At 39.0% G+C, this 18527-nt stretch overlaps 1 long non-coding RNA gene and 1 pseudogene across 1 annotated transcript in view; one reads left to right on the top strand and one right to left on the bottom strand.

Moving 5' to 3' along the window:
- The window catches only part of LOC131277557 (uncharacterized), a 113724-nt gene extending 95462 nt beyond the window's left edge, over nucleotides 1–18262 (top strand). Inside the window, exon 6 of the long non-coding RNA XR_011648197.1 lies at nucleotides 18111–18262. This is a non-coding gene — a long non-coding RNA (uncharacterized lncRNA). The remainder of the gene's footprint in view (nucleotides 1–18110) is intronic.
- LOC131277562 (olfactory receptor 2G2-like) lies at nucleotides 9038–10628 on the bottom strand (annotated as a pseudogene).
- Nucleotides 18263–18527: the final 265 nt, after the last annotated feature.

The raw sequence follows: 18527 nt of genomic DNA, 5'->3' as shown, positions 1-18527 counted from the left end.
ACTTTAGTTGGATTATATAATATGTGAATATATCTTAATAAAATTGCTTAAGGAAAAAAAAAACTCCCAATGCAGTGAAGTCAAGGACAATAAGTCTTCACTAGTTATTTAAGTAGAATTTCTCCAAAGGAGATATACAAAAAGCCTGAAAAGATACTCAAAATCATTGGTTATCAGAGAAATGCAGATCCGAACCACAGTGAGATACCAGTTAACATCCACTAGATGGCTATCACTAACAAAACAAAAAATAGTAAATGTTGGTGAAGATACAAAGAAATACAAATCCTAATATATTGCTAGCAGCATTGTAAAATGGCACAGACTCTTTGGAAACCAGCTTGGAAATGCCACAGAAAGTTAAAAATAGAATTACCATAAAACCAGCAATCCCACTTCTTGGTATATACTCAATAAAACTGAAGGCAGGGAACTCAATATCCGTAACCAAAGAATGACAGAGGACCACCATGTCACACCTTATACAAAATCAATGCAAGATGGAATAAAGATCTAAATACAAGAGCCAAGACCATAAAGACCTTGGAAGATAATATTAGGAAGCATCTACAGGATTTTGTAATAGGAAATGGCTTCATAAACTTTACACCCAAAGCATGAGCAGTAGAAGAAAAAATAGATAAATGGGATCTCCTCAAAATTAAAACCTTTTGCATCACAAAGGGGTATGCCAAGAAAGTGAAAAGACAGCCCACACAAAGGGAAAAAGTATTTGGTAACCATATAGGGGCCAAATATGGAGCACATATAAAGAAATCCTGTATCTCAAAAATAAAGATATAACTCATTTTAAAAATGGGCAAGTGATTTGAACAGACCCTTCTCAAAAGAAGAAATACAAATGGCTAAAAAGCACATGAAAAGATACTCAACATCACTAGCTATTAGGGAATGCAAATCAAAACTACAATGAGATACCATTTTACATAATTTTAACTGGTGACCATTAAAAAACAGAGGAATACAAATGATATAGAGAATGTGGGGGAATGGGAAACTTCATCAATTGCTGGTGGGAATGTAGAATGGCCCAGCCATTGTGAAAGATACTTTGGCAATTCCTAAAAGAAACTATAGATTTTCTATATGACCTAGCAACTCCACTGCTGGATATATAACCAAAAGAATTGATAGTAAGGACAGAAACAGTTATATGCACACCAATGTTCACAGCAGCATTATTCACTGTTACCAAAAGTTGGAATCAGCTCAAATGCCCATCAAGAGATGAATGGATAAATAAAATGTGGTATATACATACAATGGGATATTAGCCATAAGAAAGAATACAGTACTAACGCATGGGAAAACTGATGAATCTTGAGGACATTACATTGCATGAAGCAAGTCAAGTCTTGAAGGACAAATATTACATGACCTCTCTGATATGAATTTAGCAAATCAAGATGACAGAGAGCAAGGGTCTGAAAAATAGGGTTGCATGAAATAGAAAGGGAGAAGTTTGTTAGCTAATGCCCATATATGTGAAATCTATGAAAAGGTGGAAATGAGTAGTTGTGCAGTGAAGGAATATGGCAGGGGTACAGGGTTACTATTGGGTTGGGTAGTGCAAGCTTGACAGGGTGGGGAGGATGTGTTGGATGCTCCATTGAACTGGAGGGATTGTTGAGGGAGGGAGGAGGTAAACACTGGGGATTGGTAGGTATGTGGCTGAAATTACAATGTTGAGAAAGCTCTTTTGGCAATATGAAAAGGGTTACTAGTTTAGGGTGTTGAATGGGGGTCATTTGGGACAGGGTGCACCTGGGACAGTCTTCTAGAGAAAGGGCAAATGATCATTTCATCATAGTGTGTTGTATCATTGGGGAAAGAACCACATAATGAGTGGGAAATAGACTCCCATCCTGGGGAGGCCCAATAAGTTCTCAAAATAAGGAGAGGGTGCCTCTTGAGAGCACACACAGTTTCTTATAGGGAAAGACAGACTAGTGTGTCAAGCCCTCAGCATTGTTGCAAGTATCTATGAATCTTGTCCTTCAAGGAGTGAAGTCTGGTGGTTGCAGTGGACCCCATGGGGAGGGGGAGGGAAGAATAAAATATATGGAAGGGGGATATTTAGGGGACGATGGAAGTGTTCTGCATGATCTTGCAATGATGGATATAGGCCAAGTTAAATTTCATCAAAAATTTATAAAAATGTATGGTCTAAAGTGTAAACCATAATGTAGACCATTGACCATGGTTAGTAGCTATGTTTCAATATTTCTACATCAGTTGTAACAAATGTACCATCCACATGTAAAAAGGTTATTAATAGGGAAGGGGGGAAAGGGGGAGGATTTGGGGTATATGGGAATCCTCTATATTCTGTTTGTGACTTTACTGTGACCTAAAAGAAATGAGAAAATGAAAAAAGTAAGACACTGAGGAAGAAATGAAAGAAAATTCCACTGTACATACAGGACAACAGATATTACAGTGATGAAAGGCAAAATGTCAAAAAAAAAGTATTCATTTTTTAAAAATATTTTTTATTTGAATACCTCAATTTTTAAACTTTATTTTAGTTTTTGTTTTTCTGTTTATATATTTTATTTCTTGTGTTTAAACCCATTATTATTATTTCATTTTCCTATTAATTACATTTGGTGATATTATTGGCTTCATTTTGAAGAAGTTTTGTATCACAGAAGGGTTACAACTGTGGTGGAGGCGCATCATTGGTGTGGGGTGTCAGTGATGTGGGATACATGGAAGGAAGTTCACCTGGACATACATGCGAGGTATATACATGTGCTGGAATGTTCATGGGGCATTGTCACAGTGAGTGGAGATTCATGCAATAACTGAAAGAATATTGAATTCCCATCCTGGGAAGCTCTGCCACATTCTCTAATAGAATATCAACATTCCCCAAGTATGGAGGCAATGACTAGAGAAGAAGGATAGTCCATTGATGGACCCCTGATATTGATGACTATGCTTATAAGCCTTTGCTCTTGAAATTGAAACTTAGCCTAGTGTTGTAGGGTGCCTAAGAGTTACCCCCTGAGATCCTCCATGTCACTCAGATGTGGCCTCTCTGTAAGCCAAACTCAGCATATAAATATATTACCATATGTGACTCCCAGGGATAAGCTTCTCTGCCACTGAGAGTTTATTACCAAGCACTGGCTGGTGATGCAACTTGAAAAAGACCTTGAATAAAAGGGGGGAAATGTAAAGACAAATGAGTTTATATGGCTAAGAGTCTTCGAAATTAGTTGTGAGGTCATCCCAGAGGTAATGCTCATGCATGCCTCAGCCGGATCTCATAGACTACCAAAGTATATTCTACCCCAAACAGTGGGGCTCCTGAGGGCTCTGGAGACACCCAGTTCCTAGAGTCATGGCAGGTAGATTTCAGAGTTTGGTGTCTCTCCAATGGGCCCTACTTTGGAGTTTGTGCAACCTAGTGTGACAGAGTTGGACTTAGATGTGACTTCTCTACACATGCCTCCTCTGTCCCTTCTATTTGTACCTATAGTTGGTGCTGACATTGGTAGGCATACATCCAAGAGATTTGAATCTCTGGGCTTTCCATGTGTCGGCTGGGCCCTGAGCCTCAGTGGAGATGCAATACCTACTTTCTAGTTCATTGGACTCACCCTGGACAACTGACAAAGAGGTGAGGATGGACAGCCACCATAGCAAGTAACTGAGAGTGTCTTCAGCTGCAAGCAAGAGTCCCATCCATCAGCCATATGAGATCAAGGTCCCTTCTCATTTAGATGTGGAGTTGTATCACCATCCCAGAATCCTCAGGATTGGTGAATAAAAAATGGACTAGAGTGGACTTGCTGGTATTCTACTATAGGCTTATTGTGATTCTAGTAATGGAAGAAATTATTTCATTGATGTGGAGACACTGGAGGTGCTGAAGGTTGGGAGAGGGAAAAAGAGGTGCATTTTCAGGACTTAGAATTGTCCTGAGTAACATTGCAATGAAAGATACAGGCCATTATATATCCTGTCATAACCTACAGAGTTGAGTGGGAAAGAGTGTAAAGTACAGTGTTAACTATAATCCATGCTTTTGTCAGTTCTTCAGATGTGCTCATCAATTGCAATGAATGTTCCACTCCAAAGAAATAATTTGTTAATGTGGGGAAGAGTGGACATTGTGGGGATGGGGAAATTTTGGGAGTTCCTTATATTTTTGTGTGTAACATTTTGTGTAATCTAAGTATCTTTTAAAAAATAAAAAAATACTTATAAAACCCTATTACAGATGACATGATCTTATATTTAGAAAATTCTGACATATCTACAACAAAGCTTTTAAGCTAATAAAAGAGTTCTGCGAAGTGGCAGGAAACTAAATCACTATGCCAAAAAAAGGTGGTGTTTCTAAGTACTAGTAATGAGCAAATCGAGGAGGAAATAAAGAAAAAATTCTATTTATAATGAGTGTTGCTGGGGGGGGGAGAGGTGGGGTGGGGGTGGTGGGGTTGAATGGGACCTCATATACATATATATTTTTAATGTAATATTATTACAAAGTCAATAAAAATAGCAACAAAAAATTCAAATATGTAGAAATTAATTTAATCAAGAATGTAAAGGACCTTTATTCCAAAAACTACAAAGCACTGCTAAAAATAATCAAAGAAGACCTAAACAAATGGAAGGACATTTTGTGTTCATGCATTGGAAGACCAAACATCATGAAGATGTCAATTCTACTCAAACCCATTTATATATTCAACACTATACCAATCAAAATTCTAACAGCCTAATTAAGAGATATAAAAAAAGTCAATTACCAAGTTTATTTGTAAGGGAAAGTGTTCCTTAATAATAAAAAACATCCTAAAAAAGAAAAACAAAATCGAAGATGCATGCCTCCCGATACTGAAGTGTAGTATATAGCTACAGTGGTCAAAACAGCAGGGTAAAGGAAGCTGACTTGGCCCAGTGGTTAGGACATCCATCTACCACATGGGAGGTCTGAGGTTCAAATCCCGGGCCTCCTTGACTGGTGTGGAGCTGGCCCATGTGCAGTGCTGATGCACGCAAAGAGTGCCCTGCCACACAGGGGTGCCCCCTGTGTAGGGGAGCCCCATGTGCAAGGAGTGCACCCCATAAGGAGAACCACCCAGTGCAAAAGAAAGTTCAGCCTGCCCAGGAATGGCACCACACACACAGAGGGCTGACACAGCAAGATGACACAACAAAAAGAAACACAGATTCCTGTGCTGCTGACAATAACAGAAGCAGACAAATAAGAACATGCAGCAAATGGACACAGAGAACAGACAACTGGGGGGGGGGAGGAAGGGGAGAGAAATAAATAAAATAAATCTTTAAAAAAACAGCAGAGTATTGGCATAAAGATAGATACATTGATCAATAGAATGAAAATGAGAGTTCAAAAATAGACCCTCGGGAAACGGACTTTGGCCCAGTGGTTAGGGCGTCATTCTACCATATGGGAGGTCCGGGGTTCAAACCCCGGGCCTCCTTGACCCGTGTGGAGCTGGCCATGTGCAGCGCTGATGCGCGCAAGGAGTGCCGTGCCACGCAAGGGTGTCCCCCGCGTGGGGGAGCCCCACGTGCAAGGAGTGCGCCCGTGAGGAGAGCCGCCCAGCGTGAAAAGAAAGTGCAGCCTGCCCAGGAATGGCGCTGCCCACACTTCCCATGCCACTGACGACAACAGAAGCGGACAAAGAAACAAGACGCAGCAAATAGACACCAAGAACAGACAACCAGGGGAGGGGGGGAAATTAAATAAATAAATAAATCTTTAAAAAAAAAAAAATAGACCCTCACCTTTAAGGTCAAATGGTTTTTGATAAGCCTACCAAATCCACTTTTCTGGGCCAGAACAGTCTCTTCAACAAATGGTGCTGGGACAACTCGATATCCATACAAAAAGAATGAAACATGAGCCCTATATCACCCCCTATACAAGAATCAACTCGAAATTGATCAAAGACCTAAATATAAAAGCCAAGACTATAAAACTCCTAGAAGATAATGTAGAGAAATATTTACAAGCCCTTGCAGTAGGTGGCAGTCTCCAAAACCTTATACCCAAAGCTTAAGCAACTAAGGAGAACATAGATAAATGGAACCTCCTAAAAATTAAACACTTCTCCAGCAAAAAGGACTGTGTGAAGATGGTAAAAAGGCAGCCTACACAATGGAAGAAAATATTTGGTAATCATACATCTGACAAGGGTCTAATATTCATTATATATAAAGAGATCCTGCAACTCAACAATAAAAATTCAAATGACCTGATTAAAAATTGGCCAAAAAACTTGAATAGGTATTTTTCTTAAAAAAAGAATTACAAGTGGTGAAGAAACACATGAAAAAAAATGTTCAACATCACTCACTATTAGGGAAATGCAAATCAAATCTACAGTGAGATTTAATTTCACACCTACTAGAATGGCCATTATTAACAAAACAGAAAACTGAAGGTGTTGGAGAGGATGTGGAGGGGCAGGAATGTTTATTCACTGTTGGTGGGAATGTAGAATCCCCACTGTGAGTCTGTTTTGTGGTTCCTAAGAAAGTTAGATACAGATCTACCATGTGAATCTGCAAGACCACTACTAGGTATATAACCCAGAAGAACTTAGAGCAGTGATATGGACAGACATCCACACACCTATGTTCATAGTGACATTATTCACAATTGCCAAAAGATGGAATCAACCCAGGATTCTATCACATGGAATATTATTCAGCAGTAAGAAATAATGAAGTCGTGGAGCATATGACAACATGGATGAGCCTATAGAACTTTATGTTGAATGAAGCAAGCCAGGCACAAAAGGACAAATATTGCATGATTTCACTATTATGAACTATTAATAAATAAAATGAGAAAAATCATGGAGTTAATAATAGCAAGAATATGTCACCAGAAAATAGAACCTAGTTACAGAATGAAAAGCTGAAATTTAATCTTTGCAGAATTGGTAAAAATGTGTTTTTAAATGTTTAGAAATGAATGAAAAATGTCAAAGAACATTTTAGGATTTATAATTTATAGCACTAACATATGAGCATTATAGTGGTTTGTTTTTTGTTAATTTTTTTCTTTTTTCAAGTCTTGAAAAAGAAAATGCTCTAATATTGATTAAAATGATAAATGCACAACTCTGTGATTATATCAAATGTCATTGATTATAAACTTTAGTATAATAATATGGTGAGTTTGGGGAAAAATACACCAAATGTAAGATATATGCTATAATTAGTAGTAATATATTAATAGTAATATACTACGATGCTCTTTCATAATTTGTTACAAGTGTTTCACAAAAATGCAAGGTATTGGTTGTGGGTGATGTATGGGAACTGTATGATGTTATGCATGTTTGTTTTCTAAGTTCACAGCTTTTACTATATACTTACTGTTTCTGATTGTTCATGTAAGTATAACATACTTCAATAAATTTTTAATGGAATAAAACAGGCTGTTAGAGAGAAATACATAATTTAACATGAGGTTTTGAAGATTAGACATTTGAGCTTAAAGAGAAAGCTGGGAGGCATTGTAAAGTCATATGCAAAGGTTTTTATTTTAAATTGTGATTAAATCAAAATGTACTTGCTGTTCTCAAAAACCTAGTGAGGGGGGAAGTGGCTAAGACTTAATCAGTTGGACTCCCATCTACAATATGGGAGGCCCTGGGTTCACATCCCAGAGCCTCATTGTGAAGACAGGCTCACCCACATGCTGCGGAGAGCCTCCGGCCCACAAGCACCATGGACAATTACCTCAGCAAGGTGATGCAACAACAACAAAAAAGGGAGACAAGCAAAAAAAAAAAAGGCAGAAGAGCATGCAGCAAATGGACACAGCGAGCAGACAGCAAGCAAGCCACAAGGGCGGGGAGATAAATAAAAAGTAAAAAAATACAGACACAAAAGAATGCACAGAGAATAGACACAGAGAGCAGATGGCAAGCAAATAGCCACAAGGGGGGATTTTTAAAAAAACTAGTAAGGGAAGAAATACAAAAAATCAGAAACTTATAATACAGGACTGGGTGTGGGGTGCAGCACTAGAGGTGAATTCAGAGAGCCTACAAATGGGACTTAAGGGGCTTAGGAACCCATACTTAGAGTTGATAAAAGAATATCACTGAAGTTTAGTGTTTTCTCTTTCTGTTCTCAGCAACTGGTCAAAGTATTTTAATTTTTGTGAAAGAAAAATTGTAAAAACTTTATAATAATTCAGTAGTTTATAGCCATCTAAAAATATGGCTGTGGCTATTAAAGAGAATAAATTTTATAAAAACTAACTTTAAAAACAATAAAATCCTTAGAACAGTGATCTGTTTTAATTGGGTCTATTGCATTTCAGGTCCTAGTATACAGCCCAGTTTAGAAATAATGTAATGGTAGTTGCGCAAATTGGCCAAGTCCCACAGCTCTTTTTTTTTTTTTTTAAAGATTTATTTATTTATTTAATTTCCCCCCCTCCCCTGGTTGTCTGTTCTTGGTGTCTATTCGCTGCGTCTTGTTTCTTTGTCCGCTTCTGTTGTCGTCAGCAGCAGGGGAAGTGTGGGCGGCGCCATTCCTGGGCAGGCTGCTCTTTCTTTTCACGCTGGGCAGCTTTCCTCACAGGCGCACTCCTTGCGCGTGGGGCTCCCCCACGCGGGGGACACCCTTGCGTGGCAAGGCACTTCTTGCGCGCATCAGCACTGCACACGGCCAGCTCCACACGGGTCAAGGAGGCCTGGGGTTTGAACCGCGGACCTCCCATATGGTAGACGGACGCCCTAACCACTGGGCCAAAGTCCGTTTCCCAGCCACAGCTCTTCTTTGGTGAAATGGGCACTCAAACTCAGATTGTTCAGATTCTGAAATTCAAGCGCTAATTTATTCTCTTCTACTGAATCCCATTGACAGGGTCATGAACATAACAAAATTAGTTATTTAGTCACCCTTCATTAAGTGATTCACCCTTAGTAAGTCTCTCCTAAATGTTTCTTGATAATCATGTCCCACTCAGTCATAGAGTTTCCAATTTTTTTTTTCAGTGCTGCCTTTACTTCTTGTTCCTCAGGGTATAGATGAGTGAGTTAAGCATGGGAATCACCATGATGTAGAAGAGGGAAGCAAACTTTCCTTGGTCCTTGGATCTACTTTTGGCTGACTGCAAATACATAAAAATGATGGTTCCATAGAAGATGACTACCATCAGGTGGGAAGAGCAGGTCCCAAATGCTTTATGTCTTCCAATGGCTGACTTGATCTTCAAAATTGCTTGAGCAATGTACCCATAGGAGATTAGGATGAGTGACAAAGGCACCACCAGGAATAATACACTAGCCACAAAGAGCTCAGCCTGGTTGAAGGTGGTGTCCACACATGCCAACCTGATGAGTACAGGGACCTCACAGAAGAAATGATCCACCTGGCAGTGACCACAGAAGGGCAGCTGAAGGGAGAGTGTGGACTGAATCAATGTAGTGGCCACCCCACTGAGCCATTCCATAGAGGCCAAGACATGGCAGAGCCAAAGATGCATGAAAAAATATAATGTAAAGGATGGCAAACAGCAACATAGTGATCATAGGTCATCACAGCCAGGTGGATACACTCAGTGTAGCCCATTACAAGGGAGACATAGAGTTGAATCATGCAGTCTACATATGTGATGGACTTATCTGAACACTTGAGGTTGACTAGAAGCTGGGGAATGATACTGCTGAGGAAGCAGAGGTCCAGGAAGGAGAAATGGGAGAGGAAAAAAATACATAGGAGTGTGGAGTTTAGAGTCCAAGATGGACACCAAGATGATAGCAGTGTTGCCTAGAAAGGTCATGAGGTAAAGGAACAAGATTATTCCAAAGAGAACCAGCTCTAACTGAGACTCGTCTGAAAAACCTATCAGAATAAATCCAGAGGAGGCACTCTCATTGGTCCCCTGAATTCCTCTTACTTTGACCTTTCACTTCTGAAAGATGAAATCATATCATGTATTAACCTCAGGGATTTTATGACAAATCAATGACAATAAAGATTTAGTGCTAGGGGCAAGATGGTATCTGAGTGAGTGCATCTCTTAATCTCTCCTGCAAAGAAGCAGGTGAGTACGATCAGAGTTCTGCTGGACCAGGCTCTTTTGGGGGCTTGCAGGGCAGGAGGTGTCTGGACATTGATTTGGTGAGACAGTGACAGAAGAGATTCTTGCAAGAGGTAGAATTTTGGGTCTCTGACATGGAGGTCAGAAGTTGTGGGTGGGACTCTTCTCCCTAGGGCTGGCAGCCCAGATGTGGCAATCCCTGAAAACTTTGTTGTGCTGAGGTGTTCCCAGACCCTGAGCAGGCTGTTTCAGGGGCTTGCAGGGCAGGAGGTGACTGGATGTCAATTTGGTGAGACAGTGACAGAAGAGATTCTTGTGAGAGGTGGAATTTTGGGTTTCTGACACAAAGCTCAGAAGTTGTGGGTGGGACCCCTCCCCCTAGGGCTGGCAGCCCAGCCACAGGGATCCCTGAAATCATTGTTGTGCTACAGCATTCCCAAACCCCATGTTTACTGGATGCATGGTTCCCAGGTCTGTATACCCTAAAACCTCGTAGCCCACACTCCACAGACTCACATACCTTAAGTCTGCAATATCCCGGTCTTCCCATCCCCAAATCCAGCACCCTGAGGCCCGTCTGAGGTCCTTGATTACCCTAGCACTCCACGTTTTTTGTTTGTTTGTTTGTTTTTTCTTTGAGCTTTGAGGAGTGTACCAGCTGACTTGGGGAGAGTCCAGGAAGAAAGCAGAGGTGAATCTGCTGAGAAAGCCCAATTTACCTAAATGTCCTAGGATAGGAAACTTGGTCTGGGAGGAGGTGGATCAGAAAATCAATTAGACCTCCCCTAGCACACCTAAGGGGAAGAGACTGTAGGACATGCTATCCAAGCTTCCAATATCATATTTGGGGTTGCTGGTGAGGTGTAAGTGCTCTCATGCTGGAAATAAAGAGTCACTGTCTTCTGTGTTGAGTTGGTTCAACAAGAACCCACTTGAATCTCCTACCGGACCTCTCAGGCAGCTTTCCAGCTGACCTGGGTGAGACAGAAGTGAGGATGGGAGAAAGAGGGAATGTAAGATCCCTAAGCATTTTATTTAACTGCAAAGAGGATTCCTAGCTTGAAACTTTGATTCTTTTTTTTTAATCATGGTTGCTACTGTTGCATTGTCTCCTGGTCTTATCTCCTATTTTATCCCACAAGGTCCTTTTTCATTTATTTAGTTTATTTTCTGTTTATCTTGCTTGTTTCATCCCCTTTTGTGTTCCCCCCATTTTTTCTCTTTTTTCTCTCTTTTTCTTCTTTTTTTATTTTATTTTCTTTATTTAATAGGTGCTGCAGGGAGCACTTCACATTTGCTGTGTTTCCTCATCCTCCATTTCCTCTTTTCTGTGTGTATTGATTTTGGCCACCTACACTCTCCCTTTCCTCTACATCTTTCTATCCTCCATCATCTACTGTTTCTCTTGCATTCCACCTCCCTTTCTTTGGCCCCCAAATTGTCTGATTTTTTATTTCTCATACCTTTGTTCTGTTTTCTTTTATCCACTCTTGATATTATTGTCTTTCTTTTCTCTTTCTCTCTCTCATGAAAATACTGGCCTTTTAATTCATACTATATTCCTCCCCATATTCAGTTGACTGTCTCATTATAGGTACTCTACTTACTGCTATAACTCTACACAACTTACATGAGTCTAATATCCATTCTCCTAAATCTCACATTGTTTCTCTGTTAACATTTATTACCAATACTACTTTATACATTTTCTTTTCTTACTCATTTTGCTTCCCCTGGCCCTAAATTTTCCTTCAAAGTGAACTTAGCCAGCAACAAGAAAATAGAGTAAGAAGAACAAAGTGATGAAGAGAAGACACTTACACATGAACAACAACTAATTAATCCCCAAGACTAGACAAAGAAGCTAAGGAACTGATTAAACCTGTCAAGATAAAATGATAACCAGACAGCACCAAAAAGTACAAACCAAACCAATAATCAGGAAAACATGGCTGAATCCAATGAACAAACTAAAAACCAGGAAAAGGAGCTCTCAAAACATATATATTAGAGACCAACTTAATGAAGTAAAGGAAGAGATTAACAATATGAAGAAAACACTTGGAGAGAATACAGAAGAAATTGCAGTCACACAAAAAGATAACAGATATGATGGTGATGAACACCACAGTTCAAGAAATCAAAAATACCCTCTCAGCAAAGAGCACCAGATTAGAAGAGGCAGAGGACAGAATTAGTGATGTGGAAGACAGTACATCTGAAATCAGAGAGTAGAACTGATCAATAAAAAGGTAGAAAAAAACGCAGCTGGGACTTAGGGACCTGAATGACAATGCAAAATGCACAAACATACGTATTATAGACATCCCAGAAGGAGAAAAGAAGGGAAAGAGGACAGAAGGGGTGTTGGAGGAAATAATAACTGAAAACTTCCCAAATCTACTGAGGGAGATGGATGTACACGTCCAGGAAGTACAATGCACCCCAAACACCATAAATCCCAGCAGACCCACCCCAAGACATATACTTGTCAAATTATCCAATGCTCAAGACAGAGAAAATTCTAAAAGCAGCAAGAGAAAAGAGAACCATCACATACAAAGGAGGCTCCATAAGATTAAGTGCTGCTTTCTCATCTGAAACCATGGAGGCAAGAAGGCAGTGGTATGATATAGTCAAGATAATAAAACAAAAAATTTCCAACCAAGAATACTCTACCCAGCTAAACTAGCATTCAAAAATGATGGCGAGTTCAAAATATTCACAGATAAACTGAAATTAAAAGAGTATGCCAACAAGAACCCTGCCCTTCAAGAAATACTAAAGGGAGTTCTGCAGGAACAAAGAAAAAAACAGGAGAGGCAGAGTTGGAAGAGAGTGTACAAGCAACAAAAAAGACAAAAAGAGAAGAAAAAAATTTTAGACAAATACAAGTCCAAAGAAAATATGGCTAACATAAATAATTCTTTGAAAGTAATAACACTGAATGTCAATGGATTAAATTCACCTGTAAAAAGATACAGACTGGAAGATTGGATAAGGAAATATGACCTATCTATATGCTGTCTACAAGAAACACATCTTAGACCCAGGGATTCATGGAGGTTGAAAGTGAATGGCTGGAAAACAATCTTAAAGGCAAACAATAACCAAAAAAAGTCAGGAGTAGCTATATTAATATCAGACAAAATAGACTTAAATGCAAAATAATTGTGAGAGACAAAGATGGACACTACATATTAGTGAAAGGGATAATCTTTCAAGAAGGATGAACAATCATATATATTTATGCTCCTAACAAGGGAGCCTCCAAATACATGAGGTAAACATTGGAAAAGCTAAGTGAAATAATAGATGCCTCTATAATTATACTGGGGGACTTTAATACACCACTATCAACTTTGGACAGAACATCTCAAAAGAGAATCAATAAACAAAAACTCTGAACAGCATATTAGAGGAGCAGGACTTAATAGACATATACAGATCATTACACCTGAATACAGCAGGGTATACATTTTTCTCAAATGCATATGGATTGTTGTCCAAGATAGACCATATGCTAGGCCACAAAGAAAGGCTCAAGGAATTCAGAAAGATCACAATCATAAAAAATAATTTCTCTGATCACAGGGGAGTGAAGCTGGAAATCTACGAGGACCAGACCCAGATTTCACACCAAGATATGGACATTAAACAGCACACTCTTAGAAAAACAGTTGGTGAAGGAGGAAATTTCAAAAGAAATTAATAACTACCTTGAAACTAATGAAAATGATAACACAACCTACCAAAACTAATGGGATGCAGCAAAAGCAGTACTGAGGGAAATTTATAGCAACAAATTCATACAACAAAAAAGAAGAAAGAGCAAAAATTGAAGAACTAACTGCACATTTGGAGAAATTAGTAAAAAAGGAAATAAAAAAGCAACCCCACAGTAAGAAGAAAGAAAGAAAGAACAAAGATAAGAGCAGAACTAAATGAAATAGAAAATAAGGAAGCACTTGAAAAGATAAACAAAACCAAGAGCTGGTTCTTTGAGAAGATCAATAAAATTGACAAAACCTTAGCTAGACTAACAAAAAAAGAGAGAAGATGAAAATACACAAACTAAGAAAGGAGAAAGGAGATATCACCACTGATCCCACAGAAATAAAGATGATCATGAGAGGATACTTTGAAAAACTATATTCCAACAAAAATGACAATTCAGAGGAAATGGACAAATTCCTAGAAACACATAAGCAGCCTGTATTGATGAAAGAAGAAATTGATGATCTCAACAAACCATCACAAAGAAAGAGATAGAATCAGTCATTAAAAATCTCCCAACTAAGAAGAGCCCTGGGCCAGACGGCTTCACTGGTGAATTCTACAAAACATTCTGGAAAGAACTAATGCCACTCTTGCTGAAACTCTTCCAAAAAATTGAAAGAGAAGAAATATTGCCTAACTCATTCTATGATGCCAACATTACCCTGGTAACAAGTCAAACAAAGGCATCACAAGAAAGGAAAATTACAGACCAATTTCTCTAATGACACCAAAATGCTCAACAGAATACTTGCTAGCCATATCCAACAACACATTAAATGAATTATACACCATGACCAATGGGATTCATTCTGGTTATGCAAGGATGGTTCAACATAAGAAAATCAATCAATGTAATACACCATATAAACAGATTGGAGGAAAAAGTCACATGATTATATCTACTCATGCAGAAAAAGCATTTGACAAAATACAGCAAACTTCTTGATAAAAACACTGCAAATGTTTGGAATACAAGGAAATTTTCTGAACATGATAAAGAGTATATATGAAAAACCCACAGCCAACATTGTTTACAATGGTGAAGTCCTAAAATCTTTCCCTGGAAGATCAGGAACAAGACAAGGATGCCCACTGTCACCTCTTTTATTTAACATTGTCTTGGAAGTACTTGGTCGAGCACTGAGGCAAGAACCAGACATAAAAGGCATTCAAATTGGGAAGGAAGAAGTCAAAATTTCATTATTTGCAGATGACATGATCCTATACATAGAAAACCCTGAGAAGTCTACAAGAAAGCTTCTAACTCATAAATAAGTTCAGTAAAGTCGCAGGTTACAAGATATATGTACAAAAATCAGTAGCATTTCTGTACACCAATAATGAGCAATCTTTTGATGAAATCAAGAACCAAATACCATTCACAATAGTAAATAAATAAATTAAATACCCAGGAATAAATTTAACTAAAGAGGTAAAAGACTTATACACAGAGAACTATACAACACTGTTCAAGGAAATCAAAGAAGACCTAAAGAAATGGAAGAATATTCCCTGTTCATGGATAGGAAGACTAAATATTAGATGTCTATCTTAACAAAACTGATGTACAAATTCAATGCAATCCCAATAAAAATCAACACATCATTCTTTAAGGAACTAGAGAGACTAACTATGAAATTTATTTGGAAAGGAAAGAGGCCCTGAATAGCCAAAGACATATTGAAAAAGAAAAATGAAATAGGAGGAATAACAGTACTTGACTTCAAAACATACTACAAAGCTACAATAGTGAAAACAGCATGGTATTGGCACAAGGAGAGACACAAAGACCAGTGGAACCAAATTAAGAGTTCTGATAGAGATCCTCATATATATAGTCATATAATATTCTATAAAGCCACCAAATCCTCTCAACTGGGAGAGAATGGCCTATTTAACAATTGGTGCCTGGAGAACTGGATATCCATATGTAAAAGAATTTAAGAGGATTACCAACCCACGCCTTATTAAAAAATCAACTCAAGATGGATCAAAGACCTAAATATAAGCGTCAAGACCATAAAGACTTTGGAAAGCAGTGTAGGGAAGCATCCACAGGACCTTGTAATAGGAAATCACTTCATGAACTTCACACCAAAAGCACGAGCAGCAAAAGAACAATAGATAAAAGGGACTTCCTCAAAATTAAAGCCTTCTGTACCTCAAAGGAGTTTGTCAAGAAAGCGAAAAGAGAGCCAACACAATGGGAGAAAATATTTCATAACCATATATCTGATAGGAGACTTATAACCTGCATATATAAAGAACTCCTATATCTCAAAAATAAAAAGACAAACAACCCATTTTAAAAATGGGGAAAAGATTTAAACAGACACTTCTCCAAGGAAGAAATACAAATGACCAAAAAGCGCACGAAAAAATGCTCCAGATCTCCAGCTATTAGGGAAATGCAAATCAAAACTACAATGAGATACCATCTTACTCCCATAAGATTGACAGCTATGAAAAAAACAGAAGACTACAAATGCTGGAGAGGATGTGGTGGAATGGGAACACTCATCCACTGCTGGTGGGAATGCAGAAGAATCCAGCCCTTCTGGAGGACAATTTGGCAGTTTCTCCAAAAACGAGCTATAGATCTGCCACATGACCCAGCAATTCCACTGCTGGGTATATACCCAGTCGAATGGAAAACAAGGACACAAACTGATATATGCACACCAATGTTCATAGCAGCATTATTCACTATTGCCAAAAGTTGGAATCACCCAAATGTCCATCAACAGATGAATGGATAAATAAAATGTGGTATATACATACAATGGAATACTACTTGACTTTAAGAACAAATACACTAAAACGCATGGGATAACATGGTTGAATCTTGAGAACCTTATTTTGAGCAAAGCAACCCAGGCATTGAAGGACAAATACTAAATGACCTCAATGAATTACTGTGATCTAAAACTTTGGTGAAGACAAGCTTAATAATTAGGGAAAAAAGGTCAAAGGATATAGACACTGAGGAAAAGATGGAAGAAGTTGCCTTGCCAATTTGCACATTTATTGCAGTGATGGAAGGCAAAATATTAAAAACAAAGCTTTTATATCTTTTAATTTTTTGATACCCCAATTTATTTTTACCTTAATTTTTCTAAAAATTAATATGTATTCTATATCTAACCTTTAAACTCATCACTATATTCTATTTTACTATTAATGGAACCTGGCAATATATTAGGCTTCATTTTTTAAGAAGTTTTGGAGCACAGAGAGGTTCAACAATGGCAGGGGAGGAATACTGGTGTGGGGTGTTATTAACAGGGGACACATGGTTGGCAGGGAGTTCTCTGGGTATATATCCAGAGTACATAAAAATGGATATTTTCATAGTGGTTACAATTAAAAACAACTGAGGGAGTGCTGAGATCCTAGCCAGGGGAGCTCTATCACATTCCCTAAAGGAACAGCAACAACCCCCCAAATGCAATGGCAAAGACCAAAAAAGGAAGATCCAACAATGAGACCTTGACTAATGACTGTGCTTGTGAACCTGTGCACCTGAAATAAGAACAAGGCCTAGAGCTGCAGGGTGCCTAAGAGTTACCTCCTGAGACCCTCCGTGTTGCTCAAATGTGGCCAGTCTCAAAGCCAAACTCAGCATGTAAATGTGTTGCCTTCCCCCCAGCATGACTCCCGGGGATGAGCCTCTCTGGTGCTGAGGGATTACTACCAAGTACCAGCTGATGATGTAACTAGAAAATGACCTTGAATAAAAGGGTCAACTCAGACCAGCAGAACATCTCAGTCTACATATAATACCCAGAGTTAAAAAATGCTTTTTGACCTGAATAAAAGGGCGAAATGGAAAGGACAAATGAGTTTATATGGCTATGAGTCTCCAAAAAGAGCCAGGAGGGTATCAGAGGGGTCACCCTTATGCACACCTCAGCAGAGTCCTAAAGACAGATAAAGTAGATACAACCTCAGATATTGGTTCTTCTGAGGGCCAGAGACCCACAGTTTCTATTGTCATGGCAGATGGAGTTCAGTCCCATGTCAGTTGGCCCTACTTTGCAGTTTGTGTTTCTGTACGATGGAGCTGGATTCAGATATGATCTTTGTTCACAAACCTCTCCTGTTACTTTTACTGGATCTGTAGTTGGTGCTGGGGTTTAATGTATACCCAGGGGACTTGAATCTCTGGACTGACTATGTGATAGCCAGGCCCTGAGCCTCAATAGACTTGCAACTCCTACACTCTGATTTATTGGACTTATCCCCCCCTCAGCTAATATGGAGGTAAAGAAGGTCAACCACCACACCATGGAGCCAAGAGTGCCTTCACCTGAAAGCAGGAGAATTGCAAGCAGCATCCATGTGGAATCTAAGCCCTCTCTTGATATAGATATGGAGTGGACACAACTATTCCAGGTCCACAGGATGGAGGATTTTAGAGTATGGATTAGAGTGGACTTACTGATAATCTATTCATGAACTATTGTGGTTAGTAATCAAAAAAATGTGGCATTGGTGTGGAGAAAGTGGCTATGGTGGCTGCTGGTGGTAGGGAGTGTGAAGAAGAGATGTGATGTGGGGACGTTTTTGGGACTTGGAGTTGTCCTGAGTGGTGCTGCGGGGACATTTACCAGACATTGTATGTCCTCCCATGGCCCACAGAGTGGACTGTGGGAGAGTGTGTGCTATG

This window comes from Dasypus novemcinctus, unplaced genomic scaffold, assembly GCF_030445035.2.
Source record: "Dasypus novemcinctus isolate mDasNov1 unplaced genomic scaffold, mDasNov1.1.hap2 scaffold_143, whole genome shotgun sequence".
Classification (NCBI taxonomy): Eukaryota; Metazoa; Chordata; class Mammalia; order Cingulata; family Dasypodidae; genus Dasypus; species Dasypus novemcinctus.
The sequence above is the reverse complement of the archived record's forward strand: the minus strand, read 5'-3'. Positions and strand labels throughout refer to the sequence as shown.